Consider the following 9,934-nt stretch of genomic DNA (forward strand, 5'->3'; position numbering starts at 1 on the left):
CTAATTGAGAAAATGCCTTACAGCTGGATCTCGTGGAGGCATTTCCCCAACTGAAGCTCCTTTCTCTGTGATAACTCCAGCTTGTGTCAAGTTGACACAAAACTAGCCAGTACAATTGACCCCTTGTCAACTTGACACACAAACACATCACTAGTAAGCCTCAACCCTTAGTTCGTATACATCCCCAAGATCTAAATAACTTTAAAAGTTCCACAGCATTCACATATTAAATCCTTTTAAAATATCTAGTATCCTTTAAAATTCAAAGTACTTTAAAATTCAAAGTCTCTTAACTGTGGGCTTCACTAAAAAACTTCCTTCAAGAGGGAAACATATCAGGGCACAGTCACAATCAAAAGCAAAAATCAATCTCCAACCATCCAATGACTGGGATCCAACTCACGATCTTCTGGGCTCCTCCAAGGGTTGGGTCACTTCTCCAGCCATGCCCTTTGTAGCACACACGTTGTCTTCTAGGCTCCAGCCGCCTGTACTCCACTGCTGCTGCTGTTCTTGGTGGCCATATTATGGTACTGGCATCTTCAAAATGCTGCTGTCTTCCACTGTAACCTGTCTCCAACAATAGCCTCTCATAGGCTCTCTTCATGGTGCTATGCCTCATCTCCTCTGCATGACCCCTTCAGTCCTGAGCCATCAATTGCAACTGAGGATGCAACCTTCACCAATGGCCTTGCATGGCCTCTCACAGTGCTAGGCCTCAGCTGCTCTGCATGACCCCTTCATGCCTTCAAAACCAGTACCACCTAAGTAACTCTTACACATTACCAAGTCCAGCCACAGCACAAGGTACAACCTTGGCTATCTCTGGAACACAGCCTCTGTGCTCTCAGAAAACACTTCCCAGATGTCACCTCAATGATGCTGGTCTCTTCTTAATCACCACTACTTTCTTAGCTCCAGCTAAGAATATAAAATGGCCTTCTTTATCTCTTCTAACTGTGAAGTCTACGTTATCAAATTCCAGAATAATGACACTGGCTTGCTTTCACCTCCTGCTTTTGATAGATTGACTTCTATCATCCGATTCGTGGTCCCTGGATGTCTTTTTCTTATGTATTACTATTTATACATGTGTGCATGTATGTTTGTGTGTGTGTATGTGTATGGGGGCGCTGTGAGCCATTTCATGTGTGGTCTGGGAACTGAACTAGGATCCTGTGGAAGGGCAACAACTGTTTCTAACCACTGAGCAATCTTTCCCACCCAAGTTTTTGCCAGTCTAACATGTTTCTGAAGACTAGAGATTCCTGTATCCCTCTCTCTCTCTCTCTCTCTCTCTCTCTCTCTCTCTCTCTCTCTCTCTCTCTCTGTGTGTGTGTGTGTGTGTGTGTGTGTGTGTGTGTGTTCATGTGCATGTCACATGTATATGTAAGCTAGAAGACAGCCCTAGGTGTCACCCTCAGGAACTCTGTTCACTTCCTTTGAGTCATGGTCTCTCATTGACCTGGAACTCACCAATTAGTCTAGATTATCTAGACAACAAACCCTATGATGGGTGGATACATTGTTTGATTGAGTTCTGCTGAGTCTGTCTGTAGTCATACTAAACATATAGTTCTGAACTCACTGTGTAGACTATCCTGGTCTTGAACTTCAAATCCATTCTCCTGTCCTGGATTCTTAATTACTAAGATTATAAACATGAGCCACCATACTCTATACTACATCCTGTGGGGGAAGGAGCCCTGGGACTTCTCTGAAGCCCATCATGCAGGCAGTACACTCTGGTCTTGGTACTTAGGAGTGGAGATCTGGATATTACTAGCTACTATTTCTCTAGTGTATCTCAACAAATAGACTAGGATAATGTTTATAGGCATATAGCCCACACCCAGTTCTGATGTGTTGCAGGATGTTTGATCACACTGTGAACCCTGAGATTGTGTTATTTACTGGGAAAACTTGTTTGTAGCTGTTGTGTTTCTCAGCCCTAGCACACACCTTTAATACAATTCTGCTTGAATATTGTAACCAGAATCAAATAAAGTTAACCATAAGTCAAGAGGTAAAGCAAGCAACCAGTTGACAGGAAGTGAACATAGGACCATGAAGAGAGAGCCAGGAGGATGGTAGAGAGGAAAAGAAAGTAGAAGCATTGCCTGCTCTAAAATGCTCCTCGTAAAGAATGTTCTGTGACGGAAACAATTAATCCACAGCCTGTGCAGCCGTCTCCTCTCACCCAGTGCGTGTGTGGAGATGCACTTTGTTTTGCAGGTATTCAATGTCAACTCCCTCTGCCTGTGCATTCCTGTGCTGGAGTGCCGTTATTCTTCACACTTGACAGTGACTGTGAAGAAAGTTGCTGGCAACGCGTGCATGCAGGTGGCATGTGTAGGCACGTGTTTTCAGAGAGTGTAGGTGCAACCTAGACCATCTGTGTATTTATTGTTTAGCCAGAGAAGCCATTTTAGATGACTAATTCTAATAATAATTAATTTGCTACCCAGGTATACTGGCCCAAGCCTGTAATCTTAGCACTCAGAGGTAGAGACAGGAAGATCGGGAGTTCAAGGCCATCCTTGACTACACAGGAAGTCCGATGCCAGCTGGGCTACTTGAAACACTGCCTAAAAACAAACAAAGCAAGCAAGCGAACAGCCAAGGCCTCGCTGCTGAGAGTGCTGCTTATATGCAGCCTCACAAGGCCTTCGCCTTTGGCCTTATTGTTTTCACAAAAATCACCATTAAAAAAATGAAGATTCTTCTTTTTTTTAAAGAGGTTATAAATGCTGAAGTTAACCCTTTGTGATATGAAATGCTATGGGTTTAGACAAATATATAGCTATGGACCCATCTCCCTGTGAGATACAGAACAGTCCTTCACCTTGGCCTTACTTCATTCACACGTGACCCCGCCCTTGCATCAGCCATCAACATCCACTGGTCTGTTGCCTGCCTGCCAACATTCCTTTTAAGTATGGTCTTAGGAAGTGAACCAGCAAACACTGCCTCTGCGGTCTCCTTCCACTTAACATGATGCATTTAAGGTTTCTGTGTGTTGATTTATCACTAGCCCACTCTTCCCTCTTGCTGCACAGAAATTTGTTGTATGGAAGTCTGTCTGCTCATCCATGCCTTTGTTGGGGGCATTATCACTCTTCATGGTTTATGACGACCATGAAGAACGTGCTGGGGACACGGGCCTGAAGGGCTGTGTGGATATATGTTTTCACATGATTTATGTGGAACCAGGAGTGTGATTGTGGGTTCATATGATAAGTGTGTGACAGAGAAGGATCTACCACAGTTTTCTCAAAAGCATCTGAGTTTGTCCTTCCCTCTGAGGGTCAGTGACTGATGCTGATCTGATGGCAGACAAGTATCTCCTTGTGGCTCTGACATGATGCACTTCATTCAGGGAAATCTTATTTGCTGCTTGGATATCTTGTTTTTGAAGGGCCTGTCCATGTCTTCTCTTTTCGATACATGGTGATCAATGCTGGAATAGATTGTATTATGGCTGGCCTTGATTTTTATTTTATTTTATTTTAATTTTTTTGGTTTTTTGAGACAGGGTTTCTCTGTGTAGCCCTGGCTGTCCTGGAATTCACTCTATAGACCAGGCTGGCCTCAAACTCAGAAATCCACCTGTCTCTGGCTCCCAAGTGCTGGGATTAAAGGTGTGCGCCACCACGACCCTTGGACTTCGGCCTCCTGAATGCTAGGACAACAGACGTGCACACATAGGTTTCACTCTCTTCTTGAAATTTCTCCATGTTTCAGCTGTTTCATTTCCTTCATTTCCTCCTGTATTCCTGACCTCTTAATAATTACAAATGTCCTTTTATATCAACTGAGTATTTTAAAAGTCATTTTGTTAACATTTGGCTCAAAATGTAAAATGTCTACATAGCTTAATATTCTTCCAAATTGTCTACTTCCATCACCCAGTTTTTATTTTATTTTTATTTGTTTGTTCATTTCAAGACAAGGTCTCAGCTATATAGCTCTGGCTGTCCTGGAACTCACTATATAGACTAGGTTGGCCTTGAACTCAAAGAGATCCACATGCCTCTGCCTCTCCCCAGTGCTGGGACTAAAGGCATGTGCCACTATATCCACCTCATCACCCAGTTTGAAAGTTATTTCTTTTTTAAAAAAAACCATAAAGTCAAAATTATGGAAGTGAAGAGTGAATGTGGCAGTCACTAGGTCACTAGGTCAGAGAGATTAAGTGACACTCAGTTTGTCACATACCCTTTAGTTGCTCTTTTGAAATATTGAGTGACACATAATTCTATCATATATATAAGATATACCTGTGGCAGCACCTTGATCTTTTACTTGGTTTTGTAATTAAACACACGTGACAAGTGTATTGCTTCCGTGGCATTGACTGCTGTCACAGGCAGGTGACTTTCATGTCTGATTTATACTGAATTTAAGAGTTTAGCTTCATAAGAAATGCTTGATCCAGAAAGTCAGAGCCCTGAAGCTAAGGGCTTTTGAAAATTACGTTTTGTTGCTTTTGAGACAGGTTATCATACAGCCCAGGCTGGCCTAACTCTCTGTAGCCAAGGCTGGCAGCCCTGAAGATCTCTCAAAGGCTGAGCACAGGCAGTGGTGGCCCGGGGTCTCTAGGGAGTCTTTCTCTGCTTGCTGTGAGAAGCTGAGACGAAGACTATTAGGAAAAGGCAAAGACTGGTACTATTAGAAAAAGCTCATTGTTGGAGGAAAACCTGTTACATTTTAAGACTTAAAAAATTACATTCTGACACTTTGAGTCTTTTTCACATTTAAAAATTTTTATTTTAATATTTTTTATTTTGTGTGTATGAATGTACATTTGCTGCCTGCAGAGACCAGAAACTGTCAGATTCCCCTTGAATTGGAGTTACAGACAGCTGTGAGCTTTCATGTGGGTGCTGGGAATTGAACATGGGTCCTTTGCAAGGGCAGCCAGTTCTCTTCTCCCCTGAGCCATCTTTCCAGCCCCTTTTCTACTTTCTTATTTCAGGGAGAATAGTCTTCACTGCTGGGATGCAGTAACTGAACACATTTTTATTATGATGAAGCACACACACGAGCATTTCCCATCTTGAGCCTGCTGCTTGGTACATTTTTGCCACCACCTGCACCACCACTTCCTCCTCCTGCACAACATCCGGCCTCCCCTCCCCCCCACCCCCAGTACACCACCATGGCCTTCCCGCCTGAGCTGAGCACTGCAGTCTGCTTTTGTTTCTTCCCATGCGAGTCTCTAAGCTCTTCCTGCTCCACGTCATCCACACTGACCTCGTTCTGCGTGATTCTCATGTCAGTCAGCACGGCAGCTTCACGCTCATCCATGTGGTACCGTGTGCAGAATCCCCTTCTTTTTTAAAGCTGAATAACAGTCCAGTGTAGGGGGCCTGTGCTTTGTTTATCCGTCCTTAGGACTGCTTTATCCATGTTCCAGGACAGCCAGGGCTACACAGAGAAACCCTGTCTCGAAAAAAAAAAAAAAGAAAGAAAGAAAGAAAAAAAAAGAAAAAAAAGAAACTATTTTTGTCAGCGTCTGTCTGTCTGCCTGTCTGCCTGTCTGTGTTTTCTGATTGAATTGTGATTATAATAATAAATGTTTACAAACTTAGTTTGGCAAAACAGAGATAGCTGAAGAAATTGAACAATTGAAGCCTATCACAAGCTGTCAGATATTTGTGGTTATTACCCAATACAGGCCATGAGATACATTAACCGTGTCTTCTTTGAAGACACACAGGAGAGTATAAAATACTTATGTAATTGGTATGTGGCTTTTCATTTATGTCTGCCACCCACATATATCACAATAAATAGGCTTAACACACACACACAAAAAGAGTAACTCAGGTTTTTTTTCCATTTAAACTGAAACCAATGTGAGCTACACCATGATGCATAGCTCTGATACCAGTGCACCAGCTCATGTTAAGGGAACTTATCCAACCTTGAACAATCACATGTTTACTGTCCTCTGATACATGGATTTCAAAATGTTAGTTATATGTTTATTTCAGTACTGAGGACTAAAAAATGACTTTGGTGGTATAACCATGGCCTATGGGAGTCAACGTTCAGCAAAACCTAGGGTCATCGCTTGTTCTTCTTAAGTAGGAGACAATGCTGTCCAAGGTGTACATCAGCACAAAGAAGCTCATGAGGCACAGAATGGTCCTCATGGCTCTTTGTTCTGCAGATGGTTTGAGGGAAAGGCTGGTGCTGTGGAGAAACTGGGATTGCTTTTTATGTCTGCCTAGGAAAGTCACCATGTACCCACTGGAGAGGAGCATGAGACCTATAAAGATGACATCCCTGGAGGTCAACAGTATAAAACATGTGAGCTGGACAGAGTAACTCATGGGTGCCAGAGAGCATGATGAAATGATGTATGTAAAACTAGGTGAGGTCAAATTAGACTTCGCAGTTATGTATGTTACAAGGGGACTGCTAATGAACATATAGAAGATACTCAGGAAAAGAAGGCAACCTAGCATGTAGTGTGGAGATTTATGCTTGAACTTTGCTAGGCAGGAGTTTCTGGGACTGAGGGTGACAGCCTGGAGGATGCTGAGCAGGCTGGTGGCACAAAGAGAGAGACTCCTAAAAAACCTGTTCAAGGATATAACACATTTGCATGTGGTGTCACCCCATCTCCCCATTGCATAAAGATGTCTGTAGCTACTAAGCTTATGACTATCAGCATCAGCAGGTGGATTAGGGACAAGAGACCAATGGGCAGATCAATAGGTCTGGACCTCTGCCCACGAATATACTTGAGGATGTGGAAAAGAAGAAGGAAGCTGTTGCCTGAGATCCCAGTGCCAACTCCAGAATAAATAGCACTTCTTATCTCAGTGTTATGGGACAGTCTATTAATTTTATTCATTTTAAGGCTGAGAGAAACCGGTGGGAACTGTGCAGGGAGAACAGCAAGAAGATTCCTTACCCCAGATCTAGCCTCACTTACCAACTTCAGACAGTGACAGCTCCACTACTCTCAGGAAGACATCGTTGTTCTCCAGTTCAGCCTTATTCCACTTAATATCACCTCCACCTCAAGGTGTCCAGAAGCCACGCCCACTCTCTCTCTGTTCCAACAGTCATGTGCCCCATCCATATATAAGATTCTTTCTCATGCAGTGGCCACCCACCCAAATTCTCACATTGGCTGGTTGGCTTTCTCTCCTGCAGTCCCTGTGTCCCAGACCCTCCTCTAATCCTTTGTGTGTCCTAGCCTTTGCAACTCTAAGGGTCCCACCTTATTCTCAGCCATTGGCCACTGGCATCTTTATTGATCTATCAAAAACAAAAAACAATTGGGGACAAGGACCTTTAGGATTTGGACACACAGATTCCCGATTGAATCAAGCATTAGAACCAATCTCAAACGCTTTCTCATCTCTTCTTTTACTTATACCAGTGTATGTTCCTGGGACTAGACACAGGAACTTGAGCATGCTAAAGCTCACTTTATCACTGAGCTTCACCATAGTGCACTGTGAAATGGAAGTGTTCATGCTCTCTGCCTATCAATGATGAAGACAGTATGTTTCAACAACAGTATTTATTTGGAGGTACTTTGTATCTCTGATTGTGTGGGTCCTTATCCCATTAAAGGACTTGGAAGTCACACAAGGTCAGAACATGGAGGACAGTCAGACAAGGGAATTCCTTGCCATTACTAACACGGTCTAAACCCAGTGGAAGACTGCTGGCTAGGGCCTTTCTGTGCATTCCTAGAGAACAGACAGAACCTGTGAGATTCATGCTAGTGACAGATGCAGAAGCCAGGAGCTCACTATATTCAGAAATGATCAGACAAGATAGAGTTCAGCAGTCTTAAGCAGCTGGCATTATCAAAGACAAAAAGTAGCAGTTTATCAGTCCCCTCAAGAAATTGTCTGCCTGTGGAAACTCATGGGGTTCCAGCTTCTTCCACAGACAAGAACATTAAAAATGTAAAGCATAGAGAAAGTAACCAAAACAAAGAGCTGTACTGGCAATATGCATCAAACATTAGGGCTGGAGGAGGCCATACTGGGATCTAGCGTTTCTGACCTTCAGTGTCCTGCTCATTCTTTTCTGGTGTGTGTGTGTGTGTGTGTCCATGTAGAACTCCCAGTTCTTTCAAACAGTATTAACAATAGCTTCAGAACAACATCCCAGGTGGCCCAGAGCACCCAGAAATGCTGTGTGTCACTGTGATCATACATACTCAGTGTTTTCCATGTGCCATGGGCCTTCTGGTAACTTCTTTGGCTAGGGGTGTATTCAGATTTTTTATCTGCTATTTCTCTTGTTTTCTTCTTGTTGAGTGTTAAGGGTTCTTTGTATTTGGATACAAATACATTATCGAACACATTGTTTGCAAACAGTCTCTCCCTGTCTGCTGTGATTCAAAGTATCATTCAGGAACTTTTAAATTTTAATGCAGTGTAATGTAGTTTTTTTTCTTTTGAGATTGTGGTTTTGTGGTTGAATCTACAATCCCCTTGTGAATCCAAGGCCACCTAGATTTTCTCTCATGTCATCATTTTAGAAATCCTGTCGTTTTTGACATTCAGGCCTGTGAATGTTAAAAGTTATAATTAGTTCTTGTGAAAGTTTGCAGGTCAGCACATCTACATTCTTTTTTTTTAGGTAAGAATGTTGATTCTTCCAGTTCTGAAATCTGAAAATCTCCTTTCTCCTTTGGTTGTGTCTGCTCCTTTAGCAAAGACCAGCCCTGCCTGGGTACAGGTCACTTTCTGGGCTCTCTGTTCTGTCCCACTTGCTTGTTCTCGCTCCAAAACATGGTGTTGATGGTTACTGTGGACTGTGATGAGGGTGGAGCCCAGGACGATTTAGCCTGGACCCCTCCGCAGCACTGGCCTGACTGCAGGGGTTCTTTTGCATTTGGGGTGAACTTTGGAATGACCAAGTCAGAAAAGAGGAACTTGAACTTCTTTCCATCTCTTCCCATCAGTGTGTTGCCTATGTCTTCAGTCTGATGCTGTGCACATGCTTCTCAGAGTGGGACCTAAGTGTGTCTTTGTGCTGATAGAGTGCTTTTCAGTTTGCGTCTCCAATCTCAGTGTTCTACTGAAGTGGAGAAGCATCTGGCTCTTCTGTCGACCTCAATACAACAGTCTTGCTTCAATTGGCTGTATGTGGGAGGAGGGTTATTAATCATCTGGAGCTCTCCTTATGCAAAGGGTACTTGCAAATGGGCAGTTTTATCTCTTCCTTTCCCACTAACATTTCTTTCATTTCTTTTCAGTTTCTCCTATTTAATGTTATTATAGGGTCAATGAGATGGCCCAGCAGGTAAAGCCTGATGACCTGGGTTTGATCCCAAGAGAGAACAGGAGGAAAGATCAGGTTCTTACAACTTGTCCTCTGATACCCACAATTGTGTTGTGGCATGTTTAGAAAAAAATAATGAAATAATGGAAGGAAGGAAGGAAGGAAGGAAGGAAGGGAGGGAGGGAGGAAGCAAGGAAGGAAGGAAGGAAGGAAGAGAGGAAGGAAGGAAAGAAGAAAGGAAGGGAGGGAGGGAGGGAGGGAGGGAAGGAAGGAGGGAGGGAAGGAGGGAGGGAGGGAAGGAAAAGGAAAGAAAATTAGTTATTGCACTAGACAAGATTCTAGCTTGGCCCTGAGTAGGAAGAGCTTGGCCTGTAAGGAGGGACAACTCACCACATTCATTACTTTCCTTCGGCGAAGGCCCTTGGCTTCCAGTTGTTTATCGTGGCATTGGCTCTCCGGAGTTTCCTAAGTGTTCTTTAGCAGGCTGAGGTAGTTTTCCTCTATTGCTTGTTTTCTCATAAATGGATCCTGAATTTTACCAAAAGCTGTTTCTACATCAGTTAATAATTCTATGTCTTAGCTGGGCGTGGTGGCGCACGCCTTTAATCCCAGCACTCGGGAGGCAGAGGCAGGCGGATTTCTGAGTTCGAGGCCAGCCTGGTCTACA

General features: G+C 43.4%; 1 pseudogene; it reads right to left on the bottom strand.

The window, feature by feature from the left end:
- Positions 1–5,938: 5,938 nt before the first annotated feature.
- Positions 5,939–6,868, bottom strand: LOC110316869 (annotated as a pseudogene).
- Between the last annotated feature and the right edge of the window lie 3,066 nt (positions 6,869–9,934).

Source organism: Mus pahari, chromosome 2, assembly GCF_900095145.1.
Source record: "Mus pahari chromosome 2, PAHARI_EIJ_v1.1, whole genome shotgun sequence".
NCBI lineage: Eukaryota > Metazoa > Chordata > Mammalia > Rodentia > Muridae > Mus > Mus pahari.